Here is a 26,951-nt window from a genome sequence, read left to right as displayed (position 1 = left end):
GAGGGAAGCACTTAAAGGAAAATGAACAGAAACTACATCTCTCTCACCTAACCCCTTCATTTGTGGCATCTTCATATAGCTCAATTGTCTAGTCCTATTCATCACTGATATGTAGCCATCAGAAAAACTGTTAAGATAAGTACTCAACATGCCAGCAATGTGCAGAGGACACACAGACCTATTTAGCCTTTACCATGTGCCAGTAGCACCACGCTGACCCACTGCTTGGACATGTTCAGCTCATGGATCACGAACAGGCATTTGATACTCCACACAAGCACTTGAGAAGCGATATCCGTGAGCAGAGGAAAGCACAAAGAAGTTTGAAGACAGTCTTCTTTGGTTGAAGGTCCACATCCACATGGAATCAAATCTGTTTTTAGGTTAGGTGTGTTCCTTGCTGACACTAAACTCTGACACAAAGTCTTTAAATAATCCTTTCTACTTGACTAAGAGATTCCAGTCCCTGTTGTGGGTGATCTGTCCTTAATTATATATGCCTTTGCCACCTCCCAACGGGATTATAGCAATGCAACACACTTGGGCACAAAGATTCAGCAGTTAGGTAAGTCCAACTAATTCAGAATACATCAGTATATCCTCTCAGCAACATGATCTATTGAAAGTACATCAAAGTTATCCTCTGTTCTCTACCCTGGCTTCCCAAAGAACAGGGAGTCTAATTTCAGGTCTCAGTCCCTATCTTCCAGACTCTCAATGGTCCGGTCCAAAGGTATTTAAAAAATTCCCTAAAGCTGCAAGAGAAAGAGTGATCAACAACTGTGTCCTTCAGGCATTACAGAAATTTTTATTAGAAGGGTGATGATAAGTGTACATGAGACAAATTTCTGTCTCGTCCCAAACTGTGGAAAAACATCCATGAGAACAAGAACCACACCAACCTCAAATGCAGGATCCTAAATTCAAGATATACTTATATAACCTTGTATTTTCAAATATAAACCAGATGTAGTAGGTGCCTATTTAGTTTATTTTTTAAAATATCAAAACTTAGACTGTACACAATTTCCCTGCTGAGGAGGATGAGGGGGGGGGGGGGGAAATGAACCACTTGACAGTCACCGTGCTTCATGCACTACTATATGGCATTCAAATACTAGAGAGATCAGAGTTGTACAAGAACTTGCATACAATAAAACAGAATTCTACCAGGCCTACAATTCCAACATTAGCAAATGGAAATTTTCTGATAAAATTTAGTGTCCCATCTGCACACGGATGGAAAGTGCGGTGAACATGGTAATTACATTATTTTATTATTTTCAAATTAACCAATAAGTCATGTGAAATTAAATGAGTAAAATAATGACAAGGAAAAATTACAAAATTTTAAAAATAGAAGATTCTAAAAATTGTCAGTTGTAATGGGAGTTCTTGTTGAAATGCTAAGGCTTTAGAGCTTGACAATGATCTGCAAAACTCTTGTTTGTTCTTATTAAACTAGTACACTTTGTGTAATGGTCAACTGGAGATTTTCTTTTAAGGGGCTTGATTTACAATTTATTCACCCAGCTCTATAAAACCTGTGAATGTAAAAAAACTATCATATCATTTCATCAAAATTATAAAATGTGCCACATTATAATTAACCAGCAACATGGTTTAAAATTAAAATGATTTTTTGTTACCCCATGTTCTTATTCAGTATTATGTATGTGATACATCAGAACTGCTTAATGTTTATATAAACTTGTCAATTACCGGTGCACTATGCCTTTTCAAAGACACCTGGTTGCCTGTTCCAGGGCAAACCTGATCAATGCTGTTCTGCCTCTGTTTTCTCAAGTTTTCTTTCTGCCCTTTGTTCAACTATTGCATAAAAATGCTCACTGTTGAGTGCTGATACAGAGACAGGAAAAAGTTAACTTACCTCCCTTCTGAGGTTGTTAATTCATAATTAGCAATTCATTTGCTTAAAATGTATTTTATCCCAGAACTCTTCTACCGATTAAATGGCATTCAATCATGGAACATTACCTGTGCATAAAATACCATTTAAGGAGTAATTCTTTCAAAATGGATCAAACTGTAACAGTAGTTCGTAACAAAACATACTGCCAACATTACAAAAAGATATTTCATGAAAGAAGCAGCAATAGCCCTATTACTCAGCCAGACCAATGAAGAGGTTCACCTCATGATTATCAGGGAACTACGTTCCATAACTGTGACATTAGTCTTGGCATGTCACTTACATATAAGAAAAAACAAAACAAAACAAAAAAACAAAAAACAGGCACGCTTAGTGCTCTGGTATCAACTAAAATGCTCTGTGTGTATTAATACAAATAATGATCTGCCAGGTTAATGATCTGCCAAGTTAACTCTGATGTCACAATGCTACTCCCCAGTAATGAACTGTTCAGTCTTTGGAGCCTAAGACCTTCTTTGTCTGCTAATACTAACAGCTTCAGCCAAAGCTATAATGTATGCTTAGCAAAGCTTTTTAAATAACTGTGGGTCAGGCTGACATTGTTCCATACTAGACAATCCAGCAATTAAATAAAAAAAAAAAAAAATCACAAAACACTGTTCATCTGCTTGTAACTTAGATTACATTAAAATGAAAACAAGTACAATATTTTAGACCAGCCCACTTTCCCACTAACATCCTGAGCAATTTCAGATAGGTTGCGACTACTCCTAAAGTAAATGCAGTGGTAAATAAGACAGAGGCTAAATTTGAATTGGCCAGTGAGACTGTTCCCAAAATGTAATAATTTTGACTACATCAGGGGTCTGCAACCTGCAGCTCCAGAGCAGCATGTGGCTGTTTACAGATTTCTTTGTGGTTCCCAACACTATAATAGTAAAGTAAAAAACACATACAAAAAACAAAAAAAAAACCCTCCTGATTATTTTCAATAAACAGTGAATGTCTAAAAAGCCCAACAACAAACTCCTCATATCTAAATAGCAAACGATATATGATCTCGAAATGATGGAGAACTCCCCCTTTAGTATGTGCAGTGCTTTGTAGGATACGATGCTGTACGTGTTTGGATCATGTTGCTTATGAAGTCTTGATTTTGAAAAGGAAAAGGAAGGTAGTGGCATTCCTGCCGTGGAAGGCAACGTGCAGTGTAAGGCAGAAAACTGAAATTAAACAGGAAGTAAAACTGGCATAACTAAAGTGAGTTTGGGTGTGAAAGTCAGGAAGACAGTAGTACAAACACACACATGTAAAGCATGAGGAAATAGACTATGTTAAAAGTTTGTGGACGTCCTGCAGTAAACCTCCATTGTGTGCATGCTCCTAAAATAGGGGTTACAGAAAGCATGGTTTGACATTATTTATTAAGGACCGTCTCGTATTCACATGCATTGCAGCTCTTGAATTACTGAATTTTTTTTTTTTTTTTGAATTTGAAAAGAGGCTCCTCTTCTTGTTTTGGTTGCTGACCCCTGGACTATGTGGGTAGAATTCCCACATAATCTACATTGAGGTGGGCAATAAATGGCCCACAGGCTGGACACAGTTCACCAGCATTAGTGCCTCATAGGGAGCCAGACACTTTATTTTCCTGAGTGTCTGCAGGTACAGGGGTTCACCCCTCCCATTAGCCACAGTTCCAAAAGGAGCTGTGAGTAGCCATACCTGCAGCCACTCAGGAAAATAAAGTATCTGGAGCCCCACCAGGAGATAACCCTGGAGGACTGCGTCTGGCCCGCAGGCTGCGTATTGCCCCATCCCTGATCTATATATTCTGCCCACCATCAGCTACACCTCCACTTATCTCTGACATCACAATGCTGCATAAGAGCTAGGACAATTAGCGGAGAAAAGGGGAAAGAAGGAAGAGAGATGAAGGGGAGATGGGGGCTGCCAGTAAAAGGCCAGCTACCTCCAAAGTCACAGAATTACCAGTATCAACCAGTCTATATATAAATGATATTGTTGGCAGGTGACCTCTTGATGAAACCTCATTTGTTCACTCATTTCACTCCCCCAACGACACCACAGCATGTGAATGATTTGAACAGGCAAGGGAAAAGACGGGTAGGAGATCTGATGCCAAACAGCAGCAAGAGGATAGAGGAGCACCTCTTTCAACGCCAGGTCCAAAACCCATGAATCTCGGTGTGTAAGTAGCCACCTCAGCCTACTCTAAAACAAAATATAAAAACATCTGACCCTTGATTTCCCTTTCTTAGGTTTGACTTTAACAAATAAATTAATAATACAAAGTTCTGCTCAAGTCTTCTCTGAAGCCATGTCCACTGCTAGGATTCCTACCTCAGTAGTTCTCACCCTAGATCCTTTCTCCCAAGGAAAGGATTTTCACCTCCATTTGCACATCGCTGAGGTAACGAGCCTGAATCTCTTCCTCAAAGAAAAAAACCTTCATCTGCTAAACAGATAAGGTGCTTCAGGGTGTCACTCTCCAGAAGTTCACATACGGGTACTAGTGCATTTAATTTAAAGGCTTTTTAAACACTGGGAGTAGATACTTTTATCTATATCTATATCTATATACACACACACACACACACACCAGTACAATGAGATGTATGTTACTGAATGACTCAATTAAATACCCCACTGCATCTTGGATTTATGCACACATTTTATATGTAGATATATTCAGACAAAAATTGCTAAAGGAACATTAATGTTGCACAGTGAAACAGTTTAATGCCATCATTAAAGTTTCCTGTGAAACTGTAATGAACTATTACTTGAGCTGAATTATTATTGTGTTTAAATACAGACTCATAGCTATACTTTGCAGAGGACCCTTGTCTCATTCAGTCCACAGGATGGAGCTCACTGAATAGGTAACTTTTCTCCTCATCATGCAGTGTGCGCTTTTATGCCTTTACCACATACCATCCAAATCCTGCAGCCAAAAGACAATTATTGTATTTCTCTTGCTACTAATTTTCTATAGCATTCATCAGCGTATCTAAGTGCTTTTCAAACATTTATGAATTATTCTTGACATTATGTCTATCAAGGAAAGAAATATATTAGCCCCATTTTGTGAATAAGGAATAGAAGCACAGTGATACTGAGGCCAAAACTGTCAGGGATCCGCCAGTGTTGGATGCCCAACTAGACTGCTTTGAGCCCAAGTTTTATTTCAGCCTTCTTAGCATTTTATATCATTCCATACGTTCAAATCACCTACCACTTATCTGCAGCTGCAGATGAGCAGTCAGCACTTTGTGCATTTAAGCCCCTGGTTGTCTTAAGTTGAGCAGCCAGTAAATGAAAACATGGGCACCAGGGTAAAGCTTGGTTTAAAGACTTTCCCTGTACTACATATGAATTCTACAGAAAAGGAAAGGATTTGATTCACCAGTGTGGCGCTGCATTGCCATACCCATAACCACAAAACTCTCTGTTCTCTTCCCATAATCTTCTCTCTCTATCACTACACACACTAATTCAGTGGATCTCAAACCCTGGGAACCCCCAAGTGGTTTTAATGGGGTCACCAGGGTTGGCATAGATTTGCTGGGGCCCCAAAACTGAAGTCCAAGCCCCACTTCCTTGGGCTGAATCCAAAGGCTGGGCTCAGGTTACAGGCCCCCTGCCAGGGGCTGAAGCTCATGGTCTTTTTCCCACCCCCACGCTGGCCACCAAAAGAATGGGGCTTGGGCAGTCTAAAGCTTTGGCCCTCCCTTCTGAGGTCACATGGTAATTTTTGTGTCAGAAGGGGGTCATGGTGCAATGGAAATTGAGCATCCCTTCTCTAACTTCTGCACTGAGCTATGCGAGGCACAAGTCCTCATTCACTACAAAACCATCCTGAGCACTGAATGTGGCAGAACGTGATCCTCCACCTAGAAACTCAGCATAATGCATATAACACAAGGAGCACAGAACACTGGTTTCACAGATCCTTAATTGTGGCAGTCCCTAATTTCTGAGTGCTTGACTTTACCACCTTAACATTTATTTAACTTGGGGATGGGACAGTGTAATTTTTCAACCTTAAAACCCTTCTCCCCATTCAAAACACCCATTCTAACTCCCACAATGACTCTTAGGAGGGCTGGGAATTCAAAGAGCTTTGATACAGACCTCGGCAATTTAACTAATGAAGTAAATGTTAGCAGTAGCAAGCCATTATCCTCCATGTGGACCATGCTCTAAAAGGCAATGAGACACACCTTACCAGTGTGCTTCCCAGCTATTTGCGACTGCGACAAATGTTGGAGCTCAGGAGTTCTATTCTATTCCAGGTTCCAGAAGGAGTGCAGTCTACTTATCACAGACCCTTCTGCTGACATCCTGTCCCCCAGCATGTCCTCTTCAGGGCCTGTCCCCTGGCTTGTCCCCAATACCTTCTCCTCTTATCAATTCAACAACCCTTTTATTACCTTCCTCCCTCTGAATCAGGCTGCTCCCTCTTCTCCTCACTGCCTGGTTACCCACAAGAGGAACACAGAGCTTGGGAGAGTCTCCTGACACTCAGTTCTGGTGCCCAGAATCTCAGCATCCCTCTGGCATATGGGATGAGCAACTGCACAGAAAGTCTGCTCAGCTTCAAAAGTCTGGGCTGGAGCATGCTTAAGGAAGAAAATCTTGTAAGGATTTAGGCCACCAAGCTACCAAGCCTCTGAGTATGTGTCAGAAATGATTTTCAAATGTTTATCCTTCTGCTAAATTGTGTGTATCTTCACAGTGACGACAAAAGACCATTTGTAACTCTAGGGCAACAGACCTATCGAATTTCAAGTCCCTGCACCAAAGCCCAGAGGCTTCTCAACGAAAATTTTTTTTTCATCCTAACATTGGCAAAAAAACCCACAAAAAAAAAAAAACAAAAAAAAACCCCACCTTTCTTTCCATATTCTCAGAAGCAACTGAAACATTTATTCTAAAACATTAAGCTTGAGGCAGACACCTTTCATGGAAAACTTCAGCCCAGGTCAAGTTTAGCTAAGTTTTGAGCAACTAAGAACAAGGTTTTATAATGAGAAATGGTAACAGGCAGCTTTAATTACAGCAGTCATTGTCAGTTCCCATATATTTTCTTTTCTATAAAAATAGATGTGTGAGGAGGCTTGTATACTAAGTATAAATAAAACCACACAAAATCTTACACCTACAGATTGAACCACTCTAGTCCAGCACCCTCGGGATCTGACTGGTGCCGAAGCAGAGGAGGTTAATGCTGTCTAGAAAAATTACCAACACTTGCACTGTTTACTGAGCTCTTAAAAGACATTTAATGGTAAATTAGAGCTAAATAATGGTACAGAACAGAGAGCCAGGACTAGTGGCTATAAACAAACTTTATGGGAGTGCAGGAAATTTGGCCACACCCATAAATGCAGATCTAAAATCATGCCAGATTATAAATGTTGCCAGACCAGAGAGTGCCTTGAGAGGTTACACCTGTACTAATTTATTATTATTTGATTGAGGAAACACATTCCCCAACCAAGATCACAATCCAGAGTGTTAGGCACTGTAGATACATGCATGAGACAGTCCTGCCCCTAAACAGACTAAAAATGGGAAAAGAAAGTATTCATATTTTAGAGATGGCAAACTGAGTCAGAGATTGTGAGACATACAAAGTCACATTGGACGTTTGTAGCAGAAGCTGATATTATATCAAATTTCCCAAATCCTAGCCCAATGTTTTAACAAAGCTACTCCTAAAAAGACAAAACCACAGGAATCACAGGCCATATGTTCAGAATGTGAAACTTAACCCTTTCTTTCACACATCCCGCCTCAACATATTTTTGTCTTTAAAGCCTCCAGGTCATATTCAGTGATTTTCTGATTTATAAAAAGGGCAGTGCACCACAGTACACCCTTTCATATCTGGCAGCCCCAGGACCAGGAGGTTGCCGGATATTCAAATACTATGGATAATAGAGAGGTATACCTAGCAATGCATAATAACTAATCTTGTTTTTCTTTAGTATTAACAAACAAAAAGTATGGCAAGTACTTTATTTACCAAGAAAAGTAATATTGTACACTGTAAACTTATACTGTATTTATTTGTATTTACTTTCACTATACTGTACATATGGAAAATGTAATTAAAATTTACATATGGTTAAAATGCCAGTTATTTGAGAGTTCTGGATAACAGAATGCCAGATATGAAAGAGTTTACTGTACTGATATCACAGAGAACAACCCTGCTAGATTTCTACCTGAGCAAGGTACTTGGGCTGCAGTGCTAAGTTAGAAGTTTAGTGTCTTTCAATATAGTCTTCGCACTCTCAAAAGGAGATGGGTGAACATTTCAGAGGAAAGAAAAACTCAATATATAAAAATAATATGCAATCCTTTTTGGAGCTGTGAACTTTTTTTTTCATTAATTTTGAATTCAGCACGTTTTATTTCTTGGATGGAATAAGCAGAAATTAATTATAGCTAAGTACTTGTCACAAGAAGCGTTCTTCAAATGCTGTTGCACTTCTGCGCAAATTATCAGAAATTTAGAAAGGATTTGCAGCTTTATTCTGCTATTTTCAGAGGGAATAAAAGGTACAAGTCAGCTGCACTACCACCATCCCTAAGTTTGAATTACCGAAGTCAACAAAACTTAACATTCTAAATAGTGTAATTAAATATTACATTACAAAATTACCCTGCTAACCTACCTCTGCCTGATTGTTTTCTGTAAACAATGTGATTTTTGGTCTTTTCTTCTTAGTCTGCAATATTATGTACTAAGAGAAGAAGCTGTGAAACGATTACGAATCCCTGACGCACACTGCTCTCCCCAACCTCCTCACATTTTCTTGAAAGAAGTGGGATTTGGATTTCTTGAAAAGAGTAATACATCGTTTCACCTTTAGAAAATCCTTGAATTGTAAATGTCTCATTATATTTTATTCAGGCACATTCTATAAATACTTTAAATAAGTTCTGATCATTAGAGTTGTCAATTTTCCAAATTCAGAACACCAAAAACCCCTTCCCCACCTCACCCTTTCTGAGGCTCTGCCCCTACCAGGGGGAGCTGAGAAGCTGGTGCCTAGGACAGGGAAGAGGGGCAGCACACAGAGCCACCGTGGCCACACCTCCACCAGGAGGCAGAGGGAAATACCAGCTGCTTCCAGAAGCCATGCAGAGCCAGGGCAGGTAAGGAGCCTGCCTTAACCCCACTGCACTGCCAACCAGACTATTAACAGCCCAGTCAGCTGCGCTGACCAGAGCAGCCAGGATCCCTTTTTTGGTGGGCATTCCAGTTGAAAAGCCACCTGACCACCCTAGTGATAATCCACCTTGTGATATCAGTAATTACCGAAAAAGAAAACCAGGATGTCATTCAAATAATGATCCATAACTCATGAGTATCTATAAATTTCAAAAATTCATTGAAATATAGAAATCACCATATTGCCTCAAATCACAGTCCAGTATCCTGTCTCTAGCAGTGGCCAACACCAGATGCTTCAAAGGAAGGGTGAAAGAACTTCACATTAGGCAAACAGATGTAATTTCTAGAGAATTCCTTAACCCTGGAGCATGAGCTTTTTACATGCCTACAAAAATTTGCTAGAACTGTAACAACCCTGGATGTTCCTATTAGCAGTATTGGTGTCAAATCCCTTGTTCAATCCTGCTAAAATGTTCAGTCTCAATGACTTCCAGTGGCATTAAGTTCTACAGTCCAATTATGCAGCGTGTGAATAAATACTTCCATTCACTGGTTTTAGATGTGCCACCTTATTTGACTCTTATGAGAGAGGGAGAACAGAAGCCATCAATTTGCTCTCCCTACAGTACTCGTCAACCATGGGCAGGTTTGGGAATACTGCCTGGTAAGACTTCCTTACACTCTACACTGTAATATCCCATTTTAGTTCCTTAGGACGTTGTTTAGGCTTCACACTGAATTCTGTGTGAAAACTTTCAGACAAAAATGGTTCAGCCAGTTCTGAGAACAAGGTTAGGGGAAAATGATTGTTGTGGACGCATTAAAAGCTACTGATCATCCTTTCTTTACTAAGCGCTACTGCTCCTGGGTTTTGGAGTTGGAACTTAAAATTTGGGGTTGAGGGTGACCTTCAGTGATGGGTCTGTTACTCCCCTGTGCAAATCTTGTTTAATTTGGCCAAATTATAGGCCTTTGAAAAAAATCCCAGTTTGCATATGCTCAATACAGTCTTGGATGTTAGCAGCTGAATTCCAGGAAGAGCATATCCTTAATCAGGGGAGCATTTAATCGGTTAACTAGTTTAAAATAACATTTAACCGATTAATTACAACACGATTTTACTTCCCTAGCCCAAATCCTGAGTTTTTAATAATTCATGTTAAATGTGATGCATTATAAAGCATATTTTGATCATCAACTATACATGTATTATACTTTAGTGCATTACTAAGTGCACTTACAATGTTTTGTAAAAATAAAGACACCCTATTAATACAGAACCTCATTAAAGCATCCACTACTAAACCCATGAAAGGAATACCACAATATTGGTTGTTTCTCTACAGATCAAGAGTGCAGTTCAGCAAGGTTCTATGAAAACTGATGTGTGATACAAGACACACTTCAGTAAAAAAGTTTAAGGACCAACATTTAAACTAGACAATGTTTCATGAACTTGAAAATTAATGTGTTCTTAGTTACTAAGGAACATTGGCATAGATCTATTGTGTCTTCCAAATGCTCACAGATGTGTTTTATTTCAGGAAGTGAATAAAGCAATTGACATTTTAATCTCTCCCTCAATCATAATTAAATAAATTTTTACGGGAAGAAAAGTTTAGACTCTCACACTGCAAATATGAGAAAACACGATTTTGTTTACACAATTATAATGCTATATTTAAAAGAGCTATGAGGTTATTTAAGTCCAATATTATAGAAAAAACAGATTTTAACAGAATAAAACCTTCGGGAAAACATCTACTTTTATGTAAATAAAGGCCTACAGTGTTGAGATTACAAAGGATGAATGCCTACACAAAAAGGTGCATTTCTTAATGTGACCATTCTATTTTGGTACCATATTGCCCCATGAGCTCTTTCTTTCCTTTGCTTACAGAGCAAAGAGTAACTAAGAGCCTGTCTTCATCTGTTCAGATTTTGGCTGAACAATACTAGTCAGACATTTCATAATCTCACAAAAGCCAAACTCAAAGGTCAATTGTTACTGTTAAATGTTTGCAGACAGGAAAAGGCAGCACCCCAGTTTAAATTAGGAGTGTAACACCCTGTTTACTTGATTAACTGATTAAACACTAGGTTTAATTGGTTAACTGATTAAACAGGTGGGGGAAACAGTTGGAGAGGCTACTCCAGCCCAGCACCCTTGCCATAGACAGAGACTGCTCCAGCAGGGCTGGAACATCCCCGCTCACAGTGCACCAGGAATTGGGCTGCTGTGGCTCAGGCTAGAGCATCCTTGCCCCTGGCACTCCTATGCTGGAGGAGCCCCCATCTGTGGCACATGGAGGCACTCCAGCCAGGCAGAAGACACCCCTTCCCAGCTGTGGTCCAGCCCACACCGGTGAACCAGTTAATCTTTAACATGCCTAGTTTAACTATTGTTTTGATAGCTTCTTCTATAAGAAAGGGTGGCAAGGAGCAGAGAAGTGTTTCCTGGAGACCTAAGCTCTACTTCAGTGTTTTAAAATGTGTCTATAAAAGTGCGTGTCTGTATTCTCTGTTACGCAGTCAGAACAATGTCATTTGGACATGTGAACAAGCTAGTCCAACGTTCCAAGGTTTGAGTAAATTGCTTAGTTCATGAATGCCTGCAAATGATAAAAAAGCTCATATTTAACTTTCTCTCAATATTACTATTAATATCACTGTTTGTTTGTACTGCAGTAGTAGCACCCAAGGATCCAATCATGGATCAGGGTCCAGTGCTAGCATTCTGCAAAACATAAAGTGACATTCCCTACAATTAGCAGCTTCCAATTTTATCAGAATAACAATCAACTCATGCCTTTTTCAATACTTAACTACAGTCTACTGGGGGGGAAGAAAAAATATATTCATTTTTCCATGGTAGTTAAGTTTTTATATGCATTCTATAAAATGGAAAATAACATACGTTGTGGAGATGTAAACCTGCTGAAGGGTCAGAAAGCAAAAACCCCATAGAGAAATACTTTTTAAAAGTAGTAAATAACAGATAAAAATGGATATTCTGATCTAGTGTACACATACTGAACAGCTCAGTGATTTTGAAATCACAATAGAAATCGATTAATCAGGACATCCTGTCCAAAAAGTTATCAAATGCCATCTGGCAAAGTTACTGAACCTAAAAGATCATTTTATACATAAAAATGATTCTCATACTGACATATTTTATTCATGATAAGCCTGCTTGGTCAACAGAATAAAAAGCTACAGTGGGATGATGCAGGAGTTGTTGGCAACCTGCAGCTCTAGACATGCATGCAGCTCTTTAAGGAACCACTTGCGGCTCAGAGAGCTGCCACCACTGACTTCTCTTGCAGCTCCAGAGGCTGCCACCACTTAAACAAAAATCTAAATTCAGTTGCCTGCCACTGAACCAACTGAATTTATTTATTTATTTTGTTTGCTTAAGCAGTGGCAGCTTCTGAGCAGTCAGCTGCAACAGAGACCCCAGAAGAGAAAGCCATGTGGGCAGAAGTCTAAGCCTGCAGGCGAGCTGTGGGGAGGACAAAGAGAAGTTACTCACCGTAGTAACGGTGGTTCTTCGAGATGTGTCCCCGTGGGTGCTCCACCATAGGTGACGGCTTGGCCGGCGCCGCAGATCGGATCTTCCAAGCAGTTTCTGCCGGACCGCGCATGCGCCGGTACGCGCCGCTCCCTGGCGCGCTCCTGGCCATGTGCGCGATCCGGTCCCCGCCAGTTCCTCGACCAACCGCCTCGGTTGCCCCTGCAAAACACTAACAGAGATCCGAAGCGGGGAGGATGGGCGGGAAGTGGAGCACCCACGGGGACACATCTCGAAGAACCACCGTTACTACGGTGAGTAACTTCTCTTTCTTCTTCGAGTGGCCCCGTGGGTGCTCCACCATAGGTGACTACCCAGCAGTAACCCAGATAGGTGGTGGGTAATCGGATTATGTGCAGCTGGTCCCCGAGAGGACCGCTGCAGAGAGACGGGTATCCTCTTGGAATACCCTGTGAAGGGCGTAATGTTTGGCGAACGTGTCGTAGGATGACCAGGTCGCCGCTCTGCAAATGTCTTTCAATGCAACGCCCTTGAAAAAGGCTGTTGATGCTGCCACCGCCCTGGTGGAATGAGCCCTGGGAGTGGCCGACAAAGGAGTCTTTCTGAGCTCGTAGCACATTTTTATGCAGGATACAATGTGCTTTGAGATTCTCTGCGATGAGAGACCTTCTCCTTTAGATTTGGGAGCGAGGGAGACCAGGAGTCTATCCGATTTTCGGAAGGACTTGGTCCTGTCTACGTAGAAGGCTAGCGCCCTCCTCACATCCAGGAGGTGTAGGCGCGCCTCTTCGCTGGAGTTATGAGGCTTTGGATAGAACGAGGGTAGAACAATAGGTTCATTGATGTGAAACTCGGAAGAAACTTTGGGAACAAAGGCTGGATGCAGCCGTATGGTTACCGCCTCCTTGGAAAAGACAGTGCAGGGTGGCGTTGCCATGACTGCCGCAAGCTCGCTCACCCGACGGGCTGACGTAATTGCAAGAAGAAAGGTCGTCTTTACTGTAAGGAGGCGAAGGGGAACCGTGGCCAAGGGCTCGAACGGTGGTCCCATGAGTGTGGTAAGCACCAGGTCCAAGCTCCACGAAGGTGGAATCGGTTTCCGAGGGGGGTATAGGTTTACCAACCCTTTGAGGAACCTGGTAACCATAGGGTGGGCGAACACCGTGTGCCCTCCCTCCTCATGTCTGAACGCCGAGATGGCGGCCAGGTGGACCTTTAACGAGGATAGCGAGAGTCCTGCTCTCTTGAGGTCCAGTAAATACTCTAGAATTGTAGGTATAGGCACCGAAAGGGGGGCCAGCTGCTTGGTAGAACACCAAGCCATGAAGCGAGTCCATTTTTGTTTGTAGGTTTTCCTAGTGGAAGTCCTCCTGCTACTTTCTAGGACTTGCTGTACTTCCACTGTGCATGTGCTCTCTAGGGAGCTGAGCCATGGATTAGCCACGCTTGCAGTCGCAGGCTTTGGGGGTGCGGATGCACTATGGACCCCTGGGCTTGCGTGAGCAGGTCCGGCGCCACCGGAAGAGGCATCGGTGGGCGGTCCGACAGGCGCAGGAGTAGGGGGAACCATGGTTGGCGATCCCATGTTGGGACTATCAGGATCATCCGAGCCTTGTCTCTCCTGGCTTTTTGCAGAACCTTGTGGATTAGCACTGCGGGGGGAAACGCGTAAAGCAGGGGGCCTCCCCACGGGATCGCGAACGCGTCCCCCAGGGACCCCCGGCCCAGCCCTGCTCTGGAGGAGAATCGTGGGCACTGTTTGTTGTGCTGAGTGGCAAACAGATCTATTTGGGGAAACCCCCATGCGTGGAAAATAGGCCGTAGTAGATCGGGACGGATCTGCCACTCGTGGGTGAGCGCAAAACGTCTGCTCAACTGGTCTGCCTTCACGTTGTGCGTGCCCGGCAAGTAGGAGGCTCTCAGGATTATATCGTGGGCGATGCACCAGTTCCATAGGCGGATTGCTTCCGCGCATAAGGTACGGGATCGAGCTCCTCCTTGCCTGTTTATGTAAAACATGGTGGAGGTATTGTCTGTACTGATCCCGACGACTTTGCCTTGTATACGGTCTCGAAAGTGTTTGCAGGCGTTGAACACTGCTCTGAGCTCTAAAACATTGATATGCAGAGACTGTTCCGTGGGTGACCACAGTCCTTGAGCCACCTCTTCGCCCATGTGCGCTCCCCACCCTATGAGGGAGGCATCCGTAGTGAGGAAAACCGATATTTGCGGCTGATGGAAGGGTACCCCTGTTAGCAAGTTCCCGGGGTTTACCCACCATTGCAGGGATTCGCGCACCCCAGGTGGGGGCGACACCACCCTGTGAACGGTGTGTACTGCCGGCTTGTATACACTTGCCAGCCAATGTTGCATGCCGCGCATGTGCAACCTGGCGTTCTGTACCACAAACGTAGCCGCTGCCATGTGGCCCAGCAGCTGCAAGCACGTCAAGACCGGCACCGTAGGGCTGAAGGTGATGACCTGCACGAGGGAACCGATGGCTCGAAAGCGAGCCTCTGGAAGGTATACTCTCGCCGAGACTGAGTTTATGCGAGCCCCTATGAACTCTATGTCCTGTGAGGGGTCTATCTTTGATTTTGCCATATTGATAACCAGGCCAAGTGCGGAGAACGTGTTTGCTGTGACGCGTATCATGCGGAGAACCTCCCTTTTCGAGGTCCCTTTGAGCAGGCAGTCGTCCAGATACGGGAAAATAAACACCCCCTGTCTGTGCAGGTAGGCTGACACCACTGCCAAGGTCTTGGTGAAGACTCTGGGGGCCGAGGAAAGGCCAAACGGCAGGACCTTGTATTGGAAGTGTTCGTTGCCCACCATGAACCGGAGGAAACGTCGGTGAGCCGGATGAATGGTTATGTGGAAGTACGCGTCTTGTAGATCGAGGGCTGCGAACCAGTCTCCATCGTCCAGTGCTGTAAGGATGGAGGCAATAGTGATCATCCGAAAACGTTGCTTGCGCAGATACCTGTTGAGGCCACGAAGGTCTAAGATGGGCCTCCAGCCTCCTGTTTTTTTCTCCGTCAGGAAATACCGAGAGTAGAACCCTTTCCCTTGCAGTTGCTCCGGCACCTTTTCCACCGCCCCTATGAACTCTAGGTGGGCCACCTCCTGCCTGAGCCTGGCTACATGGGAGGCCTCCTGGGGGTGGGGCTTGGGCGGGGGTCGCGGCGGCGGGAGCGACTGGAAGGGGATGGCGTACCCCGTGGCTATGATCTCCAGCACCCATTTGTCTGTGGTGATCCTTTGCCACTGGTCGTAGAATGGTCGGAGGCGATGGTGAAAAAGTCGTTTCGGATGATCTTGTGCAATGGTGGTGATGGCGCAGCCCTGGATTTGTATGTCAAACTTGTGGCCTTTGGCCCCGCCCCGAGGACGTACGGCCCTGTTGTGAGCGTCGCCTGGGGGTTCTGTACTGCTGGTGCTGCTGATGCCGCCCTTGCTCGTAACCCCTGTGATACTGGGGGCGCTGTTGCTGGTATTGGTACCGCCTTTGCTGTGGGTAGTACCTTTTCTTTGAGTATGGAGGGGTGTAAATCCCCAGGGTCCTGAGTGTGGCTCTTGAGTCTTTACTGGAATGAAGGACCGAGTCAGTTGATTCAGCAAACAGCTTCTGCAAGTCGAAGGGAAGGTCGATTATCTTCGCCTGCAGATCTCTCGGTATGCCCGAGGTCTGGAGCCAGGACTCCCGTCGCATCACCACTGCAGTTGCTGTGGAACGTGCTGCCGTGTCCGCAACGTCCAAAGCAATCTGAACTTCCATCCTCGCAGCCGCGTAGCCCTCTTGCACTATGGCCTTGAGGACCGGCTTTTTGTCCTCTGGAAGCGAGTCCATGAGGGAAGTTAATCTGGCATAGTTGTCGAAATTATGGTTCGCCAAGTGCGCTGCATAATTTGCCATTCGCAAGGTTAAAGTGGAGGAGGAGTAGACCTTTCTGCCGAACAGCTCTAGCTTCTTGGCATCTCTGTCCATTCCCCCTGTTTTAAATTGAGATGTTTTTAATCTTTGCTGCGAGGACTCCACCACCAAGGAGTTTGGCTGGGGGTGGCTAAACAAGAACTCCATGCCCTTCGCCGGCACGAAGTATTTCTTATCCGCTCTCTTTTGGACAGGCGGAATAGTTGCCGGGGTCTGCCATATGGTAGTGGCGGACTCCAAGATCGCTTCATCAAGCGGGATTGCTACTCTAGAGGAGGCCGGGGAGCTCAAATTTTTAAGGAGCTTATGATGTTTCTCTTGCACTTGTGCTGTCTGGATGCCTTGCGTGAAAGCTACCCTCTTAAACAGCTCCTGAAACTGTTTGAGATCGTCCTTGGGATGGACGTCCCCTAAAGCCGTGGCCTCATCCGGGGAGGAAAACGAGGAACCGCTGGGGTACATTTCTTTGGACCCTTCCGGTTCTTGATGGTGATGGTGCGCCCTCTCGCTGGAGGTTTGCGAGGGAAAATCTCGTGGGTCCACGGCCAGCCCCCCCTGGGATGCTTGAGTCTCCGTCCCCGACCGCGATTGCCCTCGGGGGTACGAGGTAATATGTGGGGATCTCCCCCTGGTAGATTGCCGATGGTGTCCATGCCCCGCGTGGAAGGGACGACCATGGTAGTATAGGCACTGTTCCTGGGAAGGTGACCTTGACCATTCCCTTTGCACGTACCCTGTGTGTCTGGGAGAGGGGGATTGTCGAGACACTGGAGAGAGCGATTTTGCATAATAGTCCAGCGATTCAAATCCCAGGAAGGGCGAGGGGGGTGCCAGCCATGGGGAGGCTGATTGCAGGAAAAGAGAAGGGGGCTCCGGGTAGGCTAGGGGGGGCCCCTGCCTTCTGGTTGGAGTCTGCAACATGAGCGGAGGGCTGTGAGAGAAGAGCTCCACAGCCCTGTCTGGAGAGGGGCTGCAATGCCTCCTCTTGTGTGCAGCCTTCCCCCTCCCTTGAGGAGGTAACTCCGCCCCCTGATGGGCGGGGGATCCCGGCCCCGTCGGCACCGTGCTAGGCACGCTCGAGGGCGGTGCCACACGTGCGGAGTCCTTGTGCGCCTGCAGGCTACGTGCCTGCGCGCCCTGCACCGCCGGTTCCCCGGGGATCGGTGCCGCTGTCTGCGGTGCCGCTGGTACCGGCGCTTGCTTAGCCGCCGCCCTGCCTGCGGTGCGGGGCGGCTGGCTGATGATCGGAGGCTGAGCCGCTTCCACGTGGCTCTCCGTGCCGCCGCCGATCAGCTGTTGCTGCGGCTGGGGGCTGCTCGCTCCTCCCGTCCCGCTCACTGTTACTGCCGGCAGGGATCGGGTTGGAGAAACTTTCCTCCGTTTTTGCGCAGATGGAGTGAGGGAGGCAGCTTTCCTTCTAAGGGCCCCGGAGGGTCCCTCCTGCTGCGGCCGCTCCGGCACGTCTGGCTGGAGGGCCTTGTCAAGAAGCAGCAGTTTAATTCTCATCTCCCTGTCTCTCCGTGCTCTGGTCGTTAACTTTGCACAGAAGGCGCATTTTTGTGCCACATGGGACTCCCCCAGGCACCTTATGCATAGACTGTGCCCATCGGACACTGGCATCGCCTCTCGGCAGGACTCACATTTTTTAAAGCCTGAGGCGGACATTGTTGGTGAGTCTTTGAGTTTGCTTGTGGGTACTTAGCACTTCTTTGTGCTGTTTCCCCGTCCGATGGCCTGCCTCCGCAGGAGGGCTGATGGCCCTAGCTCCCGGCCTCCGGCGCTGGTTACTGGGACTGGCTTGAGCTGTCCCTCCGTAGCTTGTTTGTTGTTTGTTTTTTTTTTTTTTTGCAAAATAACAACCGGTTACTTATGGTATCCTAAGAACTGAAAAACTTTAAAGAGAAAAACAAATAAAGTCGTTGAATACGCTATGTGGCTTTAGCCTAGTCGGATTCCGTCTGCAGCCGACGGCGGTTGAGAGGAACTGGCGGGGACCGGATCGCGCACATGGCCAGGAGCGCGCCAGGGAGCGGCGCGTACCGGCGCATGCGCGGTCCGGCAGAAACTGCTTGGAAGATCCGATCTGCGGCGCCGGCCAAGCCGTCACCTATGGTGGAGCACCCACGGGGACACTCGAAGAAGAACCGAGCCTGCCCCTGCTGGAGACGCACAACCGCGTGGAAGAGATGGCAGGGAGCAGCATGGGAAGGCAGCAGCTGTGGCTGCTGCAGAACTGTGTGCGCTGAGGCAAGTTAAAGCCTGCAGGCCGTGGGGAGAAGGTTGGGGTTCATGGGGGGTTAAGCCTGGGGATGGGGGAAGGGAGGTTGGGGTTGGGGGCAGGGTTAAGACTGGAGACCAGGGGTGGGTTTGCCTGGAAATGGAGGTAACAACTTTCTAACTGGTACAAATCAATATGTGTGAGCTGTTCTTAAAACGGGTAATAAAAAGCACAGATTGATATTATTTATTAAGAACTGTCTTGTATTCACATGCAGTGCAGCTCTTGAAAGATTGATTTTGTAACTGAATTTGAAAACATGGCTCTCCTTGCTATTTTGGTTGTAGATCCCTGGTCTAATACATAAAGAGGTATTTTTCCACAAATTGCTGTGAAGGGCACCTGAATTAAAAGTCTGAAAAGAACACGGAATTTCTAAAAACTATCAGCAAAAGTTGTAATGTGGTGTTAAAGCCCTATGATTTGCTAGCACAACTTGAATCGATGAGATTGAGTGATGACAAAAGTGGTCCACTCCCCATACTAAGCTGCAGAATGTGGATTTTATTGGAATGGTGCGGTATTACCAGGGGTTCGTGCCTCACTTTAGTTCCCTGACAGAGCTGTGCGGGAAAGGCAAGAAAACAGGATGGTCTGGACCAAGCAGTGCCTGAGGACTCTCTGCATGCTATAGGGAGCACTCATCCAAAACGTAGTGTCAGTCAATCCACATTTTGACAAACCCTTCCTGGTATTCAGACACTGAGCTTGGTGCAGTGTTAATGCAAATGGACTCTAATGGGGAGAGGCATCCCATTGCTTAAGTCCACAACAAGCTGCTGCTCAGGGAGCAGCACTATGCAGCCAGAAAGAAGGAAAGCCTGGCCCAGGTGTAGGCCCTTACAAAGCTTCAGCCCTATCTGTTTGTTTGGCACTTCATTGTGTACTCTGACCACTCTCTCCTGACCTGGCTGCACCAATAAAGGGCCCAATGCCAAGCTCCTAAGGTGGAGTCTGCTCCTGAAGGATTATGATATGAAGTTGGTACGTGTTAAGTGGAGTGCCAACGTTGCAGCTGATGCTTTAAACAAGGAGCAGGGGCTATGAACTTCCCCAGCTTACTGGGTAAGTGGCCCTACTCAGTTCAGACTGGAAGGGGGGAAAGATGTGACCACGTGGGGAACTGGTGATGTGGGGGGTTCAAAGGGTTTGCATGGAGAGATGGTGGCACTTGGCGTACATGGGTGTTACTAGTGTAGTGAAGTGAGAGGACAGAAAGTCTGTTGTTGCAGGAACCAGCACTAAGCGGAGACCGCAGCGACTGGTGATCTGGTGACTGGGAGAGCCGGCTCAGATGGCACAGCTGGTTCTGGCCAGTGGAAGGACAATGGGCTGCAGAGAGAGGAGTCTGGTGACCTGACCAGCTGGTTCGAGCCCAGGGCAGGGGGCCACAAAGGAGGGTTGTGAGAAGAGGCAGAGACAAGAAGGACCCAAGTGATCCCTGTTTACTGGGATGAAGGATAACAGATGAGGGAGGAGCTGCTGGAGGGAGACACTGGAGACTGAGTTGGAAGGAGAGGCTTCTGGACTGGGCAGGGCAGAGATCTGGCAGAGCCCACAGGGATGCAGCAGAAACTCAAGTCATGGTGTGCTAAGGAGGGTGGGTCTACAGGCCCTCAGCGTTCCTATGTTGTTTTCAATGCTCAGTTAGCCCTCCTGTTTTATGCTGGCTGAGAGTTGCTCCAGCCTGCAAAACAGGGTTGCATTATTCCCTCTAGTAATGAAGGCCACGGGAGCCCAAAGCAAGACTTCCTGAGGGGGCTCACAGCAGAAATAGGTGTGCTGAAGAATCCAAGAGGTTGTCACACTCAAGGGGACTTCCCCAAGTCTGCTGCACTGAAGGGAGGTGTCCCCTCGGGACCACAGTGGACAAGTGTGGACACCACCTGTGAGGCCATGAGAACGGCCAGTCTCTGAGTATCCCAAAGACATTATGGGGCTTGATTTTCAAAAAGGTACTCAATGCCTAAAATTCCATCTGAAGTCATTAGAAACTAAAGATACTCATCTTTTGTTTCCACACCCTGATTGATATAACTATACTCATATAAACTCAGTGAGGACAAAGCTATGTCAACAGAAGAGAGGTCATTGACATAACTAACAATGTTAAGGGAAATAGTGATCCAAAGTTGACAGAAAAGCCTTTCTTTCACTGTACGCTATATTTATGCTATGGGTCTATGCAGGCATAACTATGCTAGCACACCCCCCTTATGCAAACACACAACATCGCTACCAAAAAAAACCCACCTTTGCTGCATTGTCTTTTACTTGCATGGGAACTTACCTCCAGGGGCAAGTTTGGCCTTTTAAAATTCATAATGCAAATGATGGGAATAAATCTAGTGGAGCTCTTCCCGTAACAATTCCTTCTCTAAAGGACCTAGATGGAAAATGTCTCTGTTTACAATCTAAGACACAGACACATCAAGGGAAAAAAAAAAAAACAGTTCAGTTTTACTCGCCAAAAACCAAAATAGTTACTTTACTTTTGAAGGAAGCTCTCCTCCAAGCCAGGAACCTCACTGTTTACTTGAGGCCTTTTATTTCCTCTTACAGATCCAAAGAAAATAATTACACAAATACACTGGAGAAAGCACTTATATAATTCCACTTAAAAGGCATTAACATTTTACTAAAAAGAACATTTGCAATTAATGTTTTTTAAATATATTAACATTATGTATCTTCATTCTCATTGCCATAGACAATGAGGGTGCCTACAGAAAACTAATATTAGTACCAATATTTTAATACCTTACTCTTGAGCAAGTCACTGAAAACCTCAAAACAAATGTAAACAGAAGGTAACAAAAAAGCACATTGGGCAGAGAGGAAGATAGCTGATGAAGGGGAAGAAAAATAGGTATAGCTAAACTCCATTTACCTAATCCAGAGGTTCTCAAACTGTGGGTCAGGACCACAGAGGCTGAGTCTGCACTTGCCCCCAACTTCAAAGGGGGCATGATAATCAGGGCAACAGGAGATTGCTAATGAAATGCTGCAGTGACTATGCAGCACTTCATTAGGCTAATCCTCTCCTGCGGCAACTTCACAGCATGAAACTTTGAAGTCCCTTTACTCCTCAAAATTTTGACGCTTTGAAGTTGCTGCATGGAGAATTAGCTTAATGAAGTGCTGCATATTCACCGCAACACTTCATTAGTAATCTCCCATCACCCTGATTACCATGCCCCCTTTGAAGCTGGGGGCAAGTGCAGACAAGCCCAGAGTGAGTTGTGATCCCATTTTCACAAGGTCCCAAGGGTTGGTGTTAGACTTGTTTAGGACCAAACCCAAGCCCCACTGCCCAGAGCCAAAGCACACAGCCTTCAACCTGGGTGGCAGAGTTCAGGCTACAGACCCCCTGCCTGGGGATGAAGCCCTTGGGCTTTGTTTGGTTTTGGCCTTCCCCACCCATTACCAGTTGGAGCGACACGGCTTGGATAGGCTCAGCTTCCAGCCTCCCTCCCGGGGTCAGAGCAATTTTGGTTGTCAAAGGTGGTGACGGTGCAATTAAGTTTGAGAACCCATGATCTAATCTAACTGGGAGCAGGGGCAGATTGGGTAACCAAAAATTTGGATAAGCCCAAGCATACACAAGTGCAAGCCTGCAGCGCCATTTAATGGCCACAGGAGAGACCACCTGCTGTGCTGGTGGTTTGGTTAATATGGAGAGATGGATAACTGAAGTGTGGCTAAACAGATTTCTAAAGGTATTTAGAGATGCACAGAATATTACCTTTCGAAAATATGGGGGTGGAGATGAGGAAAGGTATTTGTCAAGCATTTTAAGGATTACTCCCTGTCCTGCTCTTTCAATTTATTGTGTTGTGTCTGCACTGTAAAACTTAGTGAAGTATTTGGCAAGTTTCACTTTGTAGTTCATAGTTCATGTAAGAGTGAGCTGCTGGGCTCCCAAGATGGCATGCTTCACTGTCATTTTGTGGTGTATGATCTAGGACTGCAAAGTGAAAACGGCATACTATTTTGCACATTTAAATGACTGAAAAGTGCAACAATGATGGAGTAAAAAGGCACTTACAAAGCTGGCTTCCTCCTAAAGGCAACAACAGATTACTGGAAGGGTGGATGTAGTATACTGTAGTTAAGCAGTAGCTCCCTCTATGGCCGAGGGGAGTCTAAGCTAATAATCACGCACTAAGATGGAAAAAAATTAATCTTGTACTGTTCAAGTTGGAAGCCAATGTAAGAAGTAATCAAATGTGTTATGACTCACCCAACTTGTACATCTTAACAACAGTCTATTTCTTAGTCTAGGCTGGAATGAAAGTGCTGCCTCTTATTAAGATCACCTTACACTTCACATTTAAGAGTCCATTTTAAATTGCTTATAACTTTACCAAACTTATCTGCTTCAGGCATAATTAAAACAAAAACAAAAAAATTGTTGCTAAGGTGGTCAGCCAGTCCCAAGAACAAGGGTAAGGAAAATACATTTTGCCTACATTAAAAACATGTTTGCAATCTCTTCTCTGAAAAGCTCTATTATACCCATACTCTAGAGGAGGGAATTAAAATTTGGTGAAGGAACCTTTGTTTCAGGGATGTGCCTTTGGCCATCCCTGTGATAATCCAGGGAAATTTGGTCATGTTATAAGCATCTGAAAAAAAAAATCACAGTTCACAAATCCTCAGTAGAGACTTAACCAAAATCTCCAAAAGATCCCATCTGCACTGAGCATGCTCCAGTTCTTTCAGCTGCTGCATTTTATTTAGGAGCCAGTCTGGGTCCTAGAAATGATATCAGGGAGATTATTCCTTCTGTGCTCTCAAAGACCACCTAGTGGGCCCAGGAAGCATTTCATCTGCCCAAATTCAAATGCAGAAGGGACATGCCAAGATGAAGCTCCAGGGCTTAGGGAAGTAAACTGGGACAAGGAGCCCGGGGTTGGGGCAAACTAAAACTGAAACTTGGGGGTGGGGTGACAGGGATTGGAATTTTGAGTGAAAGGGAGTGGGAAGGCTGAGATCAGATAAGGAACAAAGAAACAGAGACAGGGAACAAGTAGCCAAAGGAAAAGGGAGGCTGAGATGAAGGGGAGACAAATTTTCAAGGACCCAAGGGGATGGAGACTATCTTGGCACAAAGACTGGAACAAAGGGCTGACAAGGTGGTGGGGACACAGTTTTAAAAAGGACCCTGGAAACCAGTGGGACTGGGGAAGAGGCAGGGTACAACTGTGGGCCAGTGAGAAAGGAAAGAGGTGGGTTATACTAGGAACGTAGCGCTAGAAATGGGACTACTGGGCCACGACAGTGGGCCTGCAATGAGAAACATGTGGCGCATACTGGATTGATCTAGGAAAGAAAATGGAGCTGGGATGATGAAAGAGGCAGGTCTGAGAGGGAAGTAGGTAGAATAAATCAAACTTGAGAATTGGGGAGGGGAAAAGAGGTGCTTGAACATGTGACCTGACCCACAGTGCGTTACAAACGTGCTCACTAATTGCATGCTCCTCACTTTTGGTGCCCAACTTGATCTTGCAGGGTCTGATTTGCAGAAATGCTGAGTGCTCACAGCTGCAGCTGAAGTCAGTGGAAGCTGTGCTTTGAACAGGAAGGGCTATGTAACCTAAGTACTCTGGGAAACAAAAGGCAGGTCCTTGGTGTCTCAAACGGTATGCAAAGCTAGTGGTTAATTCTGACTTTATTCTCTGTCCTCAGTTCCTCATCTGTGCAGTGCAGTTAACACTTCCATCCTGGAAACTTTCTGAAGATCAATTAACACATACAAAAAACACTTAGGCCGTGTCTACACTAGCACACAACTTCAAAATGGCCATTTCAAAGTCTACTAATGAAGTGCTGAAATACATATTCAGCGCGTCATTAGAATGCCAGCAGCTGCAGCACTTCAAAATTGATGTGGCTCATCCAGACGGGGCTCCTTTCTGGCAACTCTGAAATCCCCTTATTCCTAACAGCAGATAAGAATAAGGGGATTTTGAAGTTGCTGGGGTCCTTTCGAAAGGAAGCCCTGTCTGGATGAGCCGCACAGCAGCGAGCCACGTCAATTTCGAAGTGCCGCGGCGGCCAGCATTCTAATGAGGCAGTGAATATGTATTTCAGCACTTCATTAGTAAACTTTGAAATGGCCATTTGCATGGCCATTTCGAAGTTTTGGGCTAGTGTAAACATAGCCTTAGATACATATTGATTGGTAAGAGCCAGATAAAGCCCAAGAAAATTAAATATTCTGGGCAGAGTAGTTTCAAACAGTATGCAGGGAGTAAGGCACAGAGCCATACATTGAACGAGAAGAAAACAAAATATTGGTCTTTAAACGTCCACTTAGATTCAAGGGACCTGAGGGGAAAAAACCACTATGGCTGTATCTAGACTAGCCTCCAATTTCAAAGGGGGCCTGGTGAAGTGGGTGTTGGGAGATTACTAATGAAGTGCTGTGATGCTAAATCTCCTCCACATCAACTTCGAATGTGAAATGTTGACATGCTGGCATGTGTGGAGCTGCGGGACTGCAAAGTGCCTGTGCTACTGCAAAGTCCCTTTGCTCCTCAAAACTCCCTAGACTAAGAAACAGACTGTTGTTAAGATGTACAAGTTGGGTGAGTCATAACACACTTGATTACTTCTTACATTGGCTTCTAAATTGAACAGCACAAGATTAATTTTTTTTTCCATCTTAGTGTATGATTATTTGCTTAGACACCCCATTCCACAGAAGGTGAATCACAAGCGGATTAACTGGGAACAAATCATCTAAAACCGACATAATTCCTGGACCGACAGAAGACATCATGGAGTAGCTAAAGTGTGTGTTGATGACCAGGTTGCTGCTTTGCAAATGTCTCAGGTTACAGGCATTTGTGCTAGCAATAGTGCTGAATCCGCTTGCCATCTAGTTGACTGAACCGATGCTCTAAGGGGCAGCATGACATCCGGCAGCACAACAAATACAAAAGAAAATCCAGGAGGAAGTCCCAAGCTGAAACTTGTTTGCCTCTCATTCTGCCTGCAATCCCGACAAATAACTGCACTGAACACATAAAAGGGTCTAACGTGGCCCAAGTAGAAACCCGTTGCTCTCCTCGCAGCCAACAAATTAAATATCTGATCATCAGGAAAGACATGGGCAAATGCACTGCCTGATTAACGTAGAGATTGGAAGTCATCTTTGTCAAGAATTCAGGGGGAATCATAGAATCATATGGCTGGAAGGGACCTCAGTAGGTCATCTAGTCCAGTCCCCTGCTTCAAGCAGGATCAACCCTCACTAAGTCATCCCAGCCAGGACCTTGTCAAGCCAGGACTTAAAAACCTAAAGGGATGGAGAATCCACCACCTCTCTAAGCAACACATTCTAGTGCTTCCCCACCCTCCTGATGAAGTAGTTTTTCTTAATATCCAGCCTACTCCTCTCCCTCTTTAACTTCAGACCATTACTCCTTGTTCTGACATCTGACACCACTGAGGACAATTTCTCACCCTCCTCTTTAGAGCTAGAGAAGGCAAATACAAACTTTATCCTTATGGGAAACTGTATATGGAGATTCTGAAACCAAAGCTTCCAGTTCACCCACTCTCCTTGATGAGTAGTAACAGAAAGGGAGCCGTACTAGTCTATATACTATCAAAACAAAAAGCAGTCAAGTAGCACTTTAAAGACTAGCAAAATAATTTATTAGGTGGGCTTTCGTGGGACAGACCCACTTCTTCAGACCATAGCCAGACCAGAACAGGCTCAATATTTAAGTGATGAGATTATCACTACTAGAAACTCCAGTTTAAAAGAGAATGAAGCAGGGAGCAAGCAACAAGAGGTTTAAAAGAAGGCCCCATTATTTTGTTAGCTGCTGTGGCAGGGATTCTGCCCTGCTTCCTCACAGCTGGGGAACCTGGCGGGCAGAGAGCTGCTGGGAGAAATCAGGTCACTGTATGTCTGCCTGCTCAGCTTCTCCAGCTGGGGAAGCCGGGGAGAAGCCACACCTGGCTCTGTGGCAGCGAGCCAGGTTGCTGCTTAGTTCCCAGTTACTCCCGGCTTCCGGGAAACTGACCAGTACATGGTTTCCTGGGTCCTGTTAGCGGCAGGGAGACAGGAACCAGGTGGCT

At 45.3% G+C, this 26,951-nt stretch overlaps 1 protein-coding gene across 4 annotated transcripts in view; it reads right to left on the bottom strand.

Annotated features, from left to right (window-relative positions):
* Positions 1-26,951, bottom strand: part of RNF19A (ring finger protein 19A, RBR E3 ubiquitin protein ligase) — a 110,552-nt gene that overhangs the window by 68,162 nt on the left and 15,439 nt on the right. The window contains exon 3 of one of the 4 annotated variants that reach the window (XM_074986864.1): positions 1,892-1,998. The exons of the other annotated variants lie outside the window; for them this stretch is intronic. The gene's annotated coding sequence lies outside the window, so the exon portion shown is untranslated. The remainder of the gene's footprint in view (positions 1-1,891; positions 1,999-26,951) is intronic. 4 annotated transcript variants of the gene reach the window in all.

The sequence above is a fragment of the Carettochelys insculpta genome, chromosome 2, assembly GCF_033958435.1.
Source record: "Carettochelys insculpta isolate YL-2023 chromosome 2, ASM3395843v1, whole genome shotgun sequence".
Lineage (NCBI taxonomy): Eukaryota > Metazoa > Chordata > Testudines > Carettochelyidae > Carettochelys > Carettochelys insculpta.
This window is presented reverse-complemented; position numbering and strand designations above follow the sequence as displayed.